The sequence below is a fragment of the Entelurus aequoreus genome, linkage group LG12 (genome assembly GCF_033978785.1).
Source record: "Entelurus aequoreus isolate RoL-2023_Sb linkage group LG12, RoL_Eaeq_v1.1, whole genome shotgun sequence".
NCBI classification, from domain to species: domain Eukaryota; kingdom Metazoa; phylum Chordata; class Actinopteri; order Syngnathiformes; family Syngnathidae; genus Entelurus; species Entelurus aequoreus.
This window is the reverse complement of record NC_084742.1, coordinates 24524522-24541047: the sequence shown is the minus strand read 5'-3', so window position 1 is coordinate 24541047 and position 16526 is coordinate 24524522. Positions and strand designations below refer to the sequence as shown.

At 39.7% G+C, this 16526-nt stretch overlaps 1 protein-coding gene across 49 annotated transcripts in view; it reads right to left on the bottom strand.

Moving 5' to 3' along the window:
* LOC133661813 (receptor-type tyrosine-protein phosphatase delta-like) overlaps window positions 1–16526 on the bottom strand; it is a 660250-nt gene that overhangs the window by 348662 nt on the left and 295062 nt on the right. For all 49 annotated transcript variants that reach the window (XM_062065281.1, XM_062065286.1, XM_062065292.1 and 46 more), the window contains exon 6: window positions 14201–14244. The gene's annotated coding sequence lies outside the window, so the exon portion shown is untranslated. The remainder of the gene's footprint in view (window positions 1–14200; window positions 14245–16526) is intronic.

The window sequence follows — 16526 nt, the reverse complement described above, 5'->3', positions numbered from 1 at the left end:
CAGGGTAAGATGCAAGACTCTGTCCTAAAGTTGGGTTTATTTTCTTTAACAAGTTCCAAATACGTCACAAACGTGCAACCCTTAATAACTTCCACAATGGTTGTATTAATCGCTTCGGCAAAAAAACAAATATTTGGTGAGATTTGTCTAATTTCCAGCGTGAAAGCAAAGCTAATGAACTAGGTTAGTGAGCAAAGAAACAATCGGCTAACTATTAGTCATATAAGCACAAAATTATATTTTTGGAGAAGCAACACAGTGTTTGAAGTATTTAAAAGTAACAATGGGCTTGTTTTTTCGGGGAACCCTACTTATGAAACAAGGCCGGGGGACCTCACGCATCTTGAGTAAAAAAGAGATGAAAGGACAATGTGCCTTAATAGACTTTACTTTCTGAAATTCTTCACCGGTAATTAAAGTGACTCCGTAGATGAAATACTCGATTCAAATCTCTCGTCCATCGGACGTGCTTATAGATCATATGAGTGGATTCCGCCATTTTTGTATTTTTTTCAAGGTAGCGAGCCTTTGAAATAGGGTAGTTTGTCTCGGTGCAGTCCCTTGTTTTTTTTTATTTTGCACTATCCATTTTAATCCCGTTTGTTGCTCACTTTCACATTGTTCACATTGTTATCCAACAAGTATGTCTACCAAGCCCCCACAATGCATTGCAAAATCAAGTGGCCTTTCGAACCCTATACCAATGAGAATGTGGAAGTTGATTTGATATGCTGTGATGAAATTGTCCTAGACTCACTCCCTTCCGGAGGACTTTCAGCAGGGCAAACATACATCAATTTAAAAACTATTATTAATAATAAAAAACTACACAACACATAAAATAATGGTATGTATGGTCCAGTTATATCTTCCATGAACCACAAAGTGGCCTGCAAATATATGGACATACTATAATATATAACCTTAATAAATTCCTCATATCTAACATACATTTATAATATTTGTATGCAGTAAATGTGAGTAAATATAACCAAAACACACGACAAATACTACCAAAAAATAATGGTCCAATTGTCATATGGTATATTTCCTGAACTAGGAACTGGACTGTTAACATACATACATACTTATATTATCCTATTCCAGTACCATGCCTCCAAACATTTGACTGGTACAACATAGTGATGTGCCACAAGACTCTTACAAAGGGCCTGTTTGGAAAACAATGTAGACCATCTTATTAGTGCATGTATTTATTCTTTATATATTATTATGGGTCTGCGTGCAAGCAAGTGCCACCTCACCTGCTGCAGAGAGTGCAGTGTGTGTGTGCAATTTTGTTTTTTCAATGTATTTTTGGTATTATTTCCTTATTATTATTTTAAAGACATTGTCCGCCACATCTTTCCGGTATCGTTGACAATAGCACAGTTTTATTCCATTAGATAGCACTACAAAACTTAAAAGTCCATAAACAGGAAAAACTTGGATATGAGAGTCATCCAAGAGCGGCTTTTAATGAGATTTTAAAGGTTCACTTGGTGTTAAAAGTGGTTAATACAGCCTTTGCATATTACAAAAATCCAGAATTATCTTTAATTCCTCAGAAAATGGGTTTACCTCTGATCGCTCATTCATGAAAGAAAGAAAAAAAGTGATTCACTAGAAGCTTCTCGGCAGAGCTCAATGTATTTTGTTAACAGAAAAGAGCAAGGTTAAAAGGTTAATATCCGGCAGGGACCACAATCCTCTGTGCTATTGTGTAGTGTCGCATTCCCTCCCACTCGCTTCCTCTCTTACTTTTCTGTCTTTCGAGCCAGCAACTGTGCGTATGCTCGCCCAGATGCACACCTGCACACTCTCTTTCTCCCTTTCCCCCTCAGTGTACAAGGCAGCGGCAGAGTCATCCATCCAAACTCGCAGACCGTGAAATTAGGTTAAGACGTAAGGCTGTGAATGACACAGGTGCGGATACAAATGAGAACATCCGAATGAAAAAGCGCACATCCAAGACAGCTGATTTGGTGGTAGTTATAGGCCCCCGTCGGAATTACATTTCACAGCGTCTCCTCATTTTATTAAGCCCACTTTTCCTGTTGTCTATTAGGAAGTCAGGCCAAGGTATTAGCAAAGCAATGTAAATCCCATGGAAGCATTCCTGTTCCTAATTAAATCAAATAGGTTGGCTTTTTTTTTTTTTGCAAAAGCGTGAGACAGATAATTTTTCCCATGTGCATAGAAGACAAACGTTTTTCCCGTGTGCATAGAAGACAAATGTTTGGAGACACCATGTGTTATGAAACCTTTGACTGGTACACCATAGGCATTTTTCACAAGGCTTCCCACTATTATTTTGCCAGATTATAACTTGTATGTTCATGGGGGATTTTAAAGTGTCCATCTTGGGGTCAGATACTGTATTCACTGTTTTTATTACTTTATCTTACATTCACCAAGAAGTGGTCTGCCAACATACGGTCATATTAAGAACAGAACATTTCCTAATATATAGTGCCAGTCAAATATTTGGAGGCACGTTTTGTGAAATTTTATGATTTAATGTCTCCAAACTTTTGACTGGCAGACAAGTGCCACAAGGCTCCTACTTATGTCCACTGTAGTCTAATGACATATTTGATAATATTGGGTAATTATGTTTTTATAAATAAAGGCCTTCCTGTTGATAAAAGCCTTACCCTTAATGAATGATTGGGGTTTTACCTGTAAAGAAATGTGCGTTTTTTCAAAGGGGTCCTACAAAGCTGCACCAACAGAGTAACCTATTGCATTTATTGTAATGGCTATTGACCCCTTCGTCAATAAGAACATGCTGATTCATGGATTCTTTATCCAAAGTTTAATTGTTTTTATTTTCCAGGCAAATCCACATTATTACAACGACTTCAGTAGGAATCACTGAAAACAGAAATGAAATATGTGTTGATTTCAGCTGAGAAAGGTTTCATGTTATGGGCTCTTTGGGACTATTTTGGCCAAGTCAACCATGTATGTATGTATGTATGTATGTATGTATGTATGTACAGTATGTATGTAAAACGCTGTGTCTTGATGTCCAAGACAAATTTCTCTTTGGAGACAATAAAGCTAATTATTATTATTAATTGGTAATGTTGTCTGTCTATCTGTGTTGGCCCTGTGATGAGGTGGCGACTTGTCCTGGGTGTACCCCGCCTTCTGCCCGAATGCAGCTGAGAGGCTCCAGCACCCCCTGCGACCCCGAAAGGGACAAGCGGTAGAAAATGGACGGATGGATGGGTTTAATCAAGGTTCAAGGAAGTTGAATATTGAGTTCTGAGTCAATAAATATAAGATGATGTGAAAATATACCCTCACACATTTGTTTGTGAGCAGAATTCAAGTGAAACTCCTTTAAAACATTTTGAAAGGCACAAGTATTTGCCCAAAACATTTGTCCAAATGGGCTTCACTCTGTGGATTTTGCATCATCCCAAACACAAAGAGGACTGCAAAACATTAACACAGGAAGTGGCCTGCTAACCTCTGGATCAACACAAAGGTCTTTAAATTCCATCATACATTGTTATATAACATACATGCAGAGGAATGCCACAGGGCTCCTTATTGGGGCCTGTCTTATTTGGTTAATCACTGCTGATTTAATGATGAAGTTTTTAAAAGGCAAAGTGCCTGTTTCGGACACATAAAACATACACTGCCTGGCCACACAAAAGTCACCACCTATGCAAATAGATAAGAGCCTTATATTGGATAATTACTGCAGTGGTGAATATTAAATGTGTAACAATACATCAATTACATCGATCTATCAATTTAAAAGTCCTAAGATTCAACAACATCGATCTGTTCCTGGCAAGTTGACCTTCCGGAAGGTATATGTCGATATAACATTGTTTAAATAGGCAATCAATCGATTTTATCGATACTAGAAAAAAGAAAACATTGGATTTAAGAAAGGCAGACTTTATATTTATGTCGATATAACATTGTTTTAATAGGCAATCAATCGATTTTATCGATACTAGAAAAAAGAAAACATTGGATTTAAGAAAGGCAGACTTTATATAAAGTTTAGCACATTTAATAAGGACGTTAAACGTTACTCAAGTCTGTCTGCCCGTCTGTGGTGTTATCACCATGCACCACCAGTCATCAAAACATAGAATGGCGAATACCTACAGGGGCCGAGAAAGGTCACAACAAATGCAAATGCTGCAAGACAATATCAAATTACAACACAACAAATTTCAGCTACAGCACGGATGCAAAAGCCACAACAAATACAAACGCCACAACACAATAATATAAAGTGACAACACAACTTTAAGCCACACAGGAAGTGATGAAAACAACCAAAGAGACCAAGTTTCGCAGACGCACAAAGTGGCTTAAAAGGAAGGTTGAAAACGGTGTAATGAACATTAGTAATATTTAAAAAGTAAAATGAGTTATTTGTGATTGAAAAAGTGGCCATACTTCTCTTACTTTTTTGACTTTGTTCATTACACCATGTATAACTTTCCGCCTCAGCCACTTGGTCCGTTGGTGTCCACCGGCCCTTCGTTGAGTCTTTATGTTGTTGTGGTATGGCTTTATGTTGTTGTGTTGCGGCGTTTGTATTTGTTTTGGCTTTTGCAACTGTGCAATAGCTTAACGTTGTTGTGTTGTGGCTATATGTTGTTGTGTTGTGACGTTGGCATTTGTACTGACTTTTATCGGTCACCATAGCTGTTTATTAAAATGACAGTAGCAGCAGATCAAACCACTGCTCATTTAACCTCTAAAGATTTAGTTGCATTTACCTTAATTCCTCAGGTAAATCTACGTTTAATTCAACCTGAAGGCGTGTTGATTGCACTTTATTTTTTATATAGAAATGTTATTTTTACGTTGGAAAAACACCAGCAGAAGTAATAGGTAGGGATGAATACTAAGTACTGGTATTTTTAGTTACAGCTTCATAATTGGGTCGGTCCAAGCGGACCGTTAAAATTCTGGACTAATGATACTGCTATGCTTAACTTTTTTATCCAGCTGACTGTCGTAATCATGACACACGCTCACTGTCACAATCATTCAGATGCCGCTGCACAGCATAAAAATAGACAAGGCGGAACAGCCACTGGGAGTCAAACTTTTACCACCCAACTTCTGAGTACGCGGAAGTAAACAAATTCATGGATTTGTGCGTCATCGGAATTGCGGATGGAATCTTTTTTTGCTAAAAGAAGACTCTAAATTGGCGTAATGTGACTGAGATGCTGTCATTGAGAGGAAAAGGGGAAAACATGTTTACCATGCACTTGACAAACACTCACCTACATGGAGCCGTGCCAGCCAGGTGCCAGCTCTCTATACACGGCAGCTCTGCACCCTGCCCCTTCTGGGGCCATTTCTGTGCCTGCCTACAGGACACACGCTCAAACTACCAAACTAACTCCACAATACAGAGTCGGACATTTCCCAAATGACTTCTATGTGTCAGGTGATATGTTTCCTTAGCAAATATGATGACTATTTTTCGTCATGAAGCCATGTGAAAAAAACACTTGCTACTACAGCAGCCAGTTGTGGACTCGACCACAGATTAAACATCTTCATTGGTAGGTTCATGATAACTTGACACCTTCTAATGCAAGAGTTGCAACACCAGTGTTAAAATAATAACTGATGCATCTTTATTTTACTTGGAAACATGTCAAATCAAATGTATTGGTACATGTTAGTGTGATTTTTCTTGTTTAATTTCCTTTTTTTTTATTCACTTAAAATATTGATAAAACTATTTCTATTTTTTTGTTTAGTTTTTTTTAGTACAGATGCTATAAAACTGGCAAGTTAAAACAATGTAAACATTGTGATATTAATGTCACAATGGGGTATTTTTCCTCCTCAAAAGACACTCAAAGTCCAGTGTTTAGCGATCCATTCATCCACAGGCCGAAATAATAATCCACTCAAAAAAGTAGAACATTTAAGTAATATAATAATCCATAAAATTGCTCAGAAGCAAGATAACATTCGCTGACAGGTCTATCGTCGCCGCGTGTACGTGGCATCAAAATACACCTTGTTTAACTGCAAACCTACCTAATATGCTGATTGATTGTATTGATTTACATGAAATATTTGATATGATATACATTATGATATGATATACGACATGTAAAAGGTGTGTGCTCTGCCTACATAAATATTATTTCCAACTGAGTGTAATTGTAATGAATAGAAATGCAGTGATAGATCTGTAAAGTGTACCTTGCACTGCAAACATATTTCACTTGTTTAAGACTTAAAAAAACAGCTCTTGATCAGCCTTTCCTGCTGTTAAATGTTACATAATGTTAACCTCCTGTGCAAATTTAATAAAAATAAATTTTTTAACATCTTTAAAATTAATGTTAAAGTACCAATGATTGTCACACACACACACTAGGTGTGGCAAAATTATTCTCTGCATTTGACCCATCACCCTTGATCACCCCCTGGGAGGTGAGGGGAGCAGTGAGCAGCAGCAGTTTTATTTACAGCAATTACATATAGTACCGACAAGAGTACTAATAAATACCGGTATCGATAAGGAATATCGATAATGGTTTAGTATCAATAAAATCCTAACGATATACATCCTAGTAACAGGTAACTCTACTGTTAAAACGGTGGTTACTGTACTTTTATTGAAAATGTTTTGAATATTGAAAATCAGAGCAAAAAATGTTTACTCTTGTTAATTCAACTTTAAGTGTTGGTTGCACTTTTTCCAAAGAAGATGTGAATGGATTGGTCATAAATTGTTTGTTTCCTTGCTTGTTTGTATCTGTAATTAATGAACATCTAATTCCCTAACAATAAATAACAGGAATATAGGAAACTGTACCTGCAGTGCCCAGTATTCAGTATTTATTTCACAGTCACACTCACAATTCTTCTGCTTAAAATTTACTAAATCAAATTATGATTCCAATCAAATTGTTGTTGAAATCAATTGCTCTACCCCAAGTAAATATACTTTAGCTAATAAGTTTTTTAACCCTGACTGGCGACTTGTCCAGGGTGTACCCCGCCTTTCGCCCGATTGTAGCTGAGATAGGCTCCAGCGCCCCCCGTGACCCCGAAGGGAATAAGTGGTAGAAAATGGATGGATGGATGATGTAGTGAGAAGCTTCTCTCAACCACGTTGAAAGACACATTTTGTTGTTGTGGAAAATGTGTTTTCAGAAGGGCATAGAAAACATCCGGATTGCTGAAATTTCTATAATCTGTCCAAAGTATTATTAGAATGTGTGAGAATATTTGCAGAGTGACCGTTCATTAGTGTGTCACCATTAGTTTTGGCCAGGTACAGTATTTTTTTCGGTATTGGGGGCGGTATAGCTCGGTTGGTAGAGCGGCCGTGCCAGCAACTTGAGGGTTGCAGGTTCGATCCCCGCTTCCGCCATCCTAGTCACCGCCGTTGTGTCCTTGGGCAAGACACTTTACCCACCTGCTCCCAGTGCCACCCACACTGGTTTGAATGTAACTTAGATATTGGGTTTCACTATGTAAAGCGCTTTGAGTCACTTGAGAAAAAGCGCTATATAAATGTAATTCACTTCACTTCACTTCACTTTTCCTTAAAAGCTGTCCCCACTGTAATATATGCATAGTCTCAATTAAATGTAAATTTAAAACAGGTTTGCTTCTTATGAGCTAATACTTGTCCGATGAGCACTTTGTGAGCAAATACTCCATTTTAATTCTGTCAGCTTGAACGCATTTGCACAATCCTGATGATTTCTCGATGTGTGTTATTTGAGAGTGCTGCCTCAGCCCGCTAGCTCCTATTGTGCAAGCTTCCCCAACACTATCATTACAGTGGTCTCTCTTGTTTTGCCCGCCTATCTTTGTGCTTCCTTTGCCTTGCACTTCACTTGTGTTGAACAGCTGTTATTATGTGTCTTGCCAAAATGGAATCCACTCTTTGCAAGTGTTTCCTATTTTTCCTCGATTTGACATGTGGACAGACACTCCTTCTTGGGCCACTTTAGTCCCTATCGCTATGTGTGAAACAGAGAAGGTGCCTTGTCTTGCCTGCATGTGATGTTTTATACTTGCCGAAAGTGGACGTCTGACATTTCAAAGCGGGAATAGCTGTTCATTACTTTCTTGATGACGGACAGTATGCACTCTATATTCTGCTTAGACTGCAAGCACACTTGCACACATTCTTGGCTTTCTTTTATGTTTTTATAAGTAAGGTCTAACAGTAAATTTTAGAATACGTAACAACCTTAATGGCTGTTTTTATGGCCTTAACTAATATATTTGGTCATGGATTGCTTTTGAAACCAATAACCAATCAAGGTAGTTGTTTACAGCATTGCATAATTAAGGCTATGTGCATGTAATTGTCCATCCATCCATCCATATTCCACTTATCCGAGGCCGGGTCGCGGGGGCAGCAGCCTAAGCAGGGAAGCCCTCCCGGTAACAGTTAGAGATGCTACCTCAGTAGAAGCATTTAAGTCCCATCTTAAAACTCATTTGTATACTCTAGCCTTTAAATAGACCCCCTTTTTAGACCAGTTGATCTGCCGTTTCTTTTCTTTTCTCCTCTGCCCCCCTCTCCCATGTGGAGGGGGAGACACACAGGTCCGGTGGCCATGGAAGAAGTGCTGGCTGTCCAGAGTCGGGACCCGGGGTGGACCGCTCGCCTGTGCATCGGTTGGGGACATCTCTGCGCTGCTGACCCGTCTCCGCTCGGGATGGTTTCCTGCTGGCCCCACTATGGACTAGACTTTCACTAATATGTTAGATCCACTATGGACTGGACTTTCACAATAATATGTCAGACCCACTCAACATCCATTGCTTTCGGTCTCCCCTAGAGGGGGGGTGGGGGTGGGGGGGTACCCACATATGCGGTCCTCTCCAAGATTTCTCATAGTCATTCACATCGTAAGTCCCACTCGGGTGAGTTTTTTCTTGCCGTTATGTGGGCTCTGTACCGAGGATGTCGTTGTGGCTTGTGCAGCCCTTTGAGACACTTGTGATTTAGGGCTATATAAATAAAAATTGATTGATTGATTGATTGATTGAACGTAGATCGACCGGTAAATTGAGAGCTTTGCCTTCCGGCTCAGCTCCTTCTTCACCACAACGGATCGATACAGCGTCCGCATTACTGAAGACGCTGCACCGATCCGCCTGTCGATCTCACGATCCACTCTTCCCTCACTCGTGAACAAGACTCCGAGGTACTTGAACTCCTCCACTTGGGGCAGGGTCTCATCCCCAACCCGTAGATGGCACTCCACCCTTTTCCGGGCGAGAACCATGGACTCGGACTTGGAGGTGCTGATTCTCATCCCAGTCGCTTCACACTCGGCTGCGAACCAATCCAGTGAGAGCTGAAGATCTTGGTCAGATGAAGCCATCAGGACCACATCATCTGCACAAAGCAGAGACCTAATCCTGCAGCCACCAAACCGGATCCCCTCAACGAACTGACTGCGCCTAGAAATTATGTCCATAAAAGTTTTGAACAGAATCTGTGACAAAGGGCAGCCCTGGCGGAGTCCAGTCCTCACTGGAAACGTGTCCGACTAACTGCCGGCAATGTGGACGAAGCTCTGACACTGATCGTACAGGGAGCGGACCACCGCAATCAGACAGTCCGATACTCTCTGAGCACTCCCCATAGAAAATCCCGAGGGACACGGTCAAATGCCTTCTCCAAGTCCAAAAAGCACATGTAGACTGGTTGGGCAAACTCCCATGCACCCTCAAGGACCCTGCCGAGAGTATAGAGCTTGTCTACAGTTCCATGACCAGGACGAAAACCCCACTGTTTCTCCTGAATCCGAGGTTCGACTATCCGGCGTAGCCTCCTCTCCAGTACACCTAAATAGACATTACTGGGACAGCTGAATGAAATTGTCACGCAAAAAAAAAAAAAAATGTTTTTTCAAATAACTCAGAGCATACTGTAGCAGCAGCACAGCTTTTAATTTACATTGTTATATAAAAACAAATATAATTTAAATAATAATGAAATATAAAATAATGCAAAAAACTAGGGATGTCCGATAATGGCTTTTTGCCGATATCCGATATTCCGATATTGTCCAACTCTTTAATTACCGATACTGATATCAACCGATACCGATATCAACCGATATATACAGTCGTGGAATTAACACATTATTGAGTGTAAATGGGGGAGTAAGGTTTTTTGGGTTGGTGCACTAATTGTAAGTGTATCTTGTGTTTTTTATGTTGATTTAATAAAAAAAACAAAAAAACAAGAAACGATACCGATAATTAAAAAAACGATACCGATAATTTCTGATATTACATTTTAACGCATTTATCGACTGATAATATCGGCAGGCCGATATTATCGGACATCTCTACAAAAAACAAATAATGTTTTAATTCATAATAGCAGTGTGAATGAATGTATTTTAACATAAAACAATCGGAATGTTTGACAATATTTCTAATAAAGTAATATTTATGTACAAGGCTAATATAACAATGTCTTTATCCAATAGGAAGCTAGTCCCGCTTGTAACAAGCATTTCTTACAGACTATGTTTTTCAATGAACAACTTTATTTAATCCCCTATTGGTTCATTGGATAATCTTTTTCATATATTGTACTGTGGGAGCGGGGATGTGACACCACACGTATTTTGATTCTATGCAAGCCCACAATACCCTCCCCGTCCCGAGCACTCACTAGAAAAAGCTTTGGCAAATATTATAAAATGTGCACACAACACACCTTACCTCAACACATACATGTACTTTGCAGCAGTGCAGTCAAAGAGAGAGAGCATTGATCTGCCAAAGTGAGCAGATATTTCTTGCTGTCCCTGAATAGGAATTGCTCATTTCACCTAGCTGCTTTATAGCCTTTAGTAACATAGCAGCAAAGAGTTGGGACTTCTGGACCAGCTTGGAAAAACACATACATATTCCTCTGTCTATGTCTATGTCTGTGTCACGTGCGCAAGCACTAATAATAACGTTTGATGAATCAGCCTACCTCCTCGAGCAAGAACAAAAGTACAAAAAACATGGCATTGGTGTTGAGTTTGAAATCATAAATTCCCAGAAACAGGCGCTTTTTAGTCCAACATTTAATACTGTGTCCCAAACAGATGTTCAGAGTGTGTTGTGGTACAAAACCCAAAACCAGTGAAGTTGGCACGTTGTGTAATTCCTAAATAAAACAGAATAAAATGATTTGCAAATTCTTTTCAACTTATATTCAATTGAATAGATTCCAAATACAATATATTTAATGTTCGAACTGAGAAACACATTTTTTTTTGGCAAATAATCATTAACTTAGAATTTAATGGCAGCAACACTTTGCAAAAAAGTTGGCACAGGACCATTTTTACCACTGTGTTACATCGCCTTTCCTTTTAACAACATTCAGTAAACGTTTGGGAACTGAGGAGACCAATTGAAGCTTTTCAGGTGGAATTATTTCCCATTCTTGCTTGATTTACATCTTAAGTTGTTCAACAGTCCAGGGTCTCCGTTGTGGTATTTTAGGCTTCATATTGCGCCACACATTTTCAATGGGAGACAGGTCTGGACTACAGGCAGGCCAGTCTAGTACCCGCACTCTTTTATGACGAAGCCACGCTGTTGTAACACGTGGCTTGGCATTGTCTTGCTGAAATAAGCAGGGGCGTCCATGATAACGTTGCTTGGATGGCAACATATGTTGCTCCAAAACCTGTATGTACCTTTCAGCATTAATGGTGCCTTCACAGATGTGTAAGTTACCCATGCCTTGGGCACTAATGCACCCCCATACCATCACGCCTATAACAATTTGTATGGTTCTTTTCCCTCTTTGTTCCGGAGGACACAACGTCCACAGTTTCCAAAAACAATTTGAAATGTGGACTCATCAGACCACAGAACATTTTTCCACTTTGCATCTTAGTCCATCTTAGATGAGCTCGGGCCCAGCGAAGCGTTTCCGGGTGTTGTTGATAAATGGCGTTGGCTTTGCATAGTAGAGTTTTAACTTGCACTTAACGATGTAGCGACCAACTGTAGTTACTGACAGTGGTTTTCTGAAGTGTTCCTGAGCCCATATGGTGATATCCTTTACACACTGATGTCACTTTTTGATGCAGTACCACCTGAGGGATCGAAGGTCAGTAATATGATCGCTTACGTGCAGTGATTTCTCCAGATTCTCTGAACCTTTTGATGATATTACAGACCTTAGATGGTGAAATCCCTAAATTCCTTGCAATAGCTCGTTGAGAAATGTTGTTCTTAAACTGTTTGACAATTTGCTCACGCATTTGTTCACAAAGTGGTGACCCTCGCCCCGTCCTTGTTTGTGAATGACTGAGCATTTCATGGAAGCTGCTTTTATACCCAATCATGGCACCCACCTGTTCCCAATTAGCCTGTTCACCTGTGGGATGTTCCAAATAAGGGTTTGATGAGCATTCCTAAACTTTCTCAGTCTTTTTTGCCACTTGTGCCAGCTTTTTTGAAACATGTTGCAGGCATTAAATTCCAAATGAGCTAATATTAGCAAGTTTTCCAGATCGAACATTAAGTATCTTGTCTTTGCAATCTATTCAATTGAATATAGGTTGAAAAGGATTTGCAAATTATTGTTTTCTGTTTTTATTAACGATTTACACAATGTGCCAACTTCACTGGTTTTGGGGTTTGTATTTGGACCTACTACAAAATTTGGGGCATATTTATTTTACGACCAAACCCCTATTCTAATCACTATAAATGGTAAATGGGTTATACTTGTATAGCGCTTTTCTACCTTCAAGGTACTCAAAGCGCTTTGAAACTATTTCCACATTGACCCATTCACTGATGCGGGAGCTGCCATGCAAGGCCCTAACCACAACCCATCAGGAGCAAGGGTGAAGTTTCTTGCTCAAGGACACTAGGATGGCGGAAGCTGGGGATCGAACCAGGAACCCTCAAGTTGTGGGTTGAAAATAAGCTTTACCAACCGAGCTTACCTTGTATGTAAGGCCAATGCAATGCCTACTAGTCAAACATTCCCAATATGAAGGAAACGCTCTGCTGTTTTTGAGGCCCTTATGCAAAAACGTGAGCCAAAGATCCTCAATATGAGAAGAGTGCTGTTTGCCGCGGCCCTTTGAACTGAATTCGGAGTTATGTAATTTACAGGCTGGATTTGGCTTGCGAACAGTGATTAGCGCGATATTGCTAACATAAAAAATATAATAAGAATAATAATATTATTACATTACATGCACACGAGAACTTAGATTTAGGCTCAACCCTGCAGCTTAATAAAGGCAATAGTTTCACCTGGAACAGATTTAATCCAATGTCTATTATTTCCCTATGGTATAAACAAATTATACTGTAAATACAAACAAACATAGAATTTCTAACATTTTAGTGTGGACTGAATCTAAAAAAGCAGTGCCCCATCCCTCACGCGTTCACTTCATCCTTCACATGCTCTCAGATGTATTTCCTCCTGTTATATCTGTCCTATCCGCCCACTTCCCTCTCTCTTCATCTGGCCTATCTCTGCGCGCTCAGTGACAGTCTCATCACACTCTATCAATCAGGCTCGCTAGGCCCGAGCGGTCCCAGTCTGGTCCCATCAGTGCCAGTCTGTCACTTAAAAATAAAAAAATAAAATAAAAAAGCTTTAGGGTTGCCAGATATAGTCCACCCCCCTCGGACCTCTCCCCTCCACCGACAGAGTACTTGAATTGATATCACCTGACATTTTCACTACACTTTTTTAAGCTTATGATGATGATGATAATAGCCACTACTCCCTCTGAGAGTTGCTGTTGTTTTGGAAAATGTTGATTGAGAATAAACTAAACCAATCATTGTACATAATTTCATGTCCCAGTAATTATCAAACAGCAAACTGTTCCTACAAACTAGCATTTAAACTAATACAGAAGTGTCCAAATGTCTGTGACAAGTTGTGTAATATATCATGCTGATTCTCTGCGGATTACGGACAGCATGTCCTGGTAGACGTACTGATGTGGTATGATTAAGACATCGTATTTGCTTCAAAAACTTTGTCCATGACCGGTCATAATCTGCTCTACCATGAACGGATTCTTAAAAATCTGCACTGTTGGATGCAAATCTTGCAGCTTCAGTCTGCAGCAGCCACATTTCATGGCATTGCTTTTAAAAAACCGAGCTGACACGTGGCGTGAAATTGAAAAAAGACGAGTCTTACCTGCCGCGGGCCTCATGTTGTCAGGGTTGTCTCAGGAAAGAGAACTGCATAAACAAGAGAGAGAAAAGCATGGAGATAAATGGCTTCATCAGTGTGTGTAGTTACCTGTGCAAAGTGGCCACTTTTACTGCATTCATCACTCTCACACACAAAAAGGTGGGTTTATTGCAAGGAGTCAAAAGGAAAGAGGGATTTTTTTGCAAAGTATGGACTTGCTTTGTGACTAAAAGAGTAAAAAACACAGGAAAGAAAGATTTTCTGAGGCTATTTTCTTGATCATCAAACAGGACTGAGAGATATATGCTGCGGGTGCAAAAAAGGAACTGACTGAATTGAACTGAATTGAATTGAGCATGTTTGAGTGAGCTTTAATTTGGCTCCTCTAATTTTTCAAATGCGTTCATGGCCAAGTCAAATGAGATGATTAGGGAACGTTGTGATTTTAGTATTCTTGGACCTCCCCCACATCCCTAACACACACACACACACACACACACACACACACACACACACACACACACACACACACACACACACACACACACACACACACACACACACACACACACACACACACACACACACACACACACACACACACACACACACACACACAGGCACACACACACACTCACACGCACACGCACACACACACACAAAAGTTAATTCCAAGTCAATTTTCTGTGTGAATGTCATCCCACTGATGGAAAAGTTGCTTTAAATAAGCTCCGCACTGCTCATAGTGAATATTAAGTTGCTTATTCAGAGTTTTGGAGAGGACAAGAGGACATTCAGAAACAGAAAGATGTTTGTTTTGGGACATGTTGGTTAATTCTACAATAGTTTCAAGCTTTTAAAGACAGTTTTGTGGGGGAACACCACTGGAGCATTACTCTGACACAAATCTCCACAGTCCATTAAGACATGGCTGGATGAGTCCAACATTCTGTCTGACCTCACACATTCTCTTTTGGATGAATGGGCAACAAACAAATGCAGGGTAAGGACGAGACATTAAGATTTTGTGGATTTCCATGCATGATAGTAGGTCAAATCAAAAGACAGCATCGTATATCCTGGTAAGAATCAAATGCTGTTTCCTAATTTGTATTGTCCATTGTCTATCTGTGAAGGTTAAACGTGTTTTCTTGGCACGGTTGGTCTTAAATGATTTGGTGCCGTCTGTGTGCTTGTGTGACAATAAAGTTTCTTGAATCCTTTAATGTTCACCAAACTAGTAAAGAAACTAGCATACAAGTTTCCAAAACATATATGACACTTGCCCTTTTTCTTCAAAATGTTTGGCTTTGAAAATTATCCATATTGTCTGTGGACCAGTCAATTGTCAACAATCTATATCCTGGTAATGATCAAATGCTATTTCTCAAATTGTTCACAGAAACTAGTCTAGATGTGTATTTAAGATACAGTATGTGACATTGTTTTTCTTGGTAATGTTCGTCTTAGAAAACTACAACCATTCTCTTCAGACATTGGAAAACGTTTCCTGGTAATGCTCAAATTGCATCCTACCAACTGTTGCCACACACTTGCATAGACACGAGCAGTGAAGTGTCCAAAACATTTGTGGCAATTGGCATTTTTCACTGGAATATTGTGCTTACAAAACACTGCTGATTCTTTTTGGACAGCACGTCGTATCCTAATAAAGCACATTAAACTGTTTCCGCAAACGAAAGTTTCCGAAATGTCGTGCTTGCCAATTTTACAGCTGTCAATTGAACAGGTAGTATCATTCTTGGGAATGTTAGACTTGGAAAACTATTATAATTGTTTGTGGACAACATGTCATGTCCTGGTAATATTCAAATGCTGTCCCCTGAACGGTTTCCACAAATTAGCATAACAAGCTAACACAGAACAGAGCTGCCCAAAGTGGGGCCTGTGGGTTAAATTTCACCCGGCGAGTGGTTTTGTTTGGCCCATTAAAGGGTGTCTTCCCAAATTGGATACATATTCATATTGACTTCTTTCAAGCTTATGCAATCACTGACAGCATGTCCTCAAAGCTAACTTGTTGCCATCTGTCCATGTTATTTGCACTAATTAAGGTAACTTTTTATTTACTTTTACTATTAGGCTAATGATGATTCATGCTTTAAATTGCTGTGTTTGGCCTGTGGCACATTTTTACTTTGGCTCTTGCAGGCAAAAAGTTTGGGGCACCTCTGACACAGAAACTTGTGGAGAATTGTCCAAAATGCCAAAGTAGCCAATTTTATACCACTCAGGAAATCTTATCGACTGATATGCACCGTGTCTTCAGTTAGCTTTCTTCGGTCCGTCCCCCTTTTGTGCATTTGCG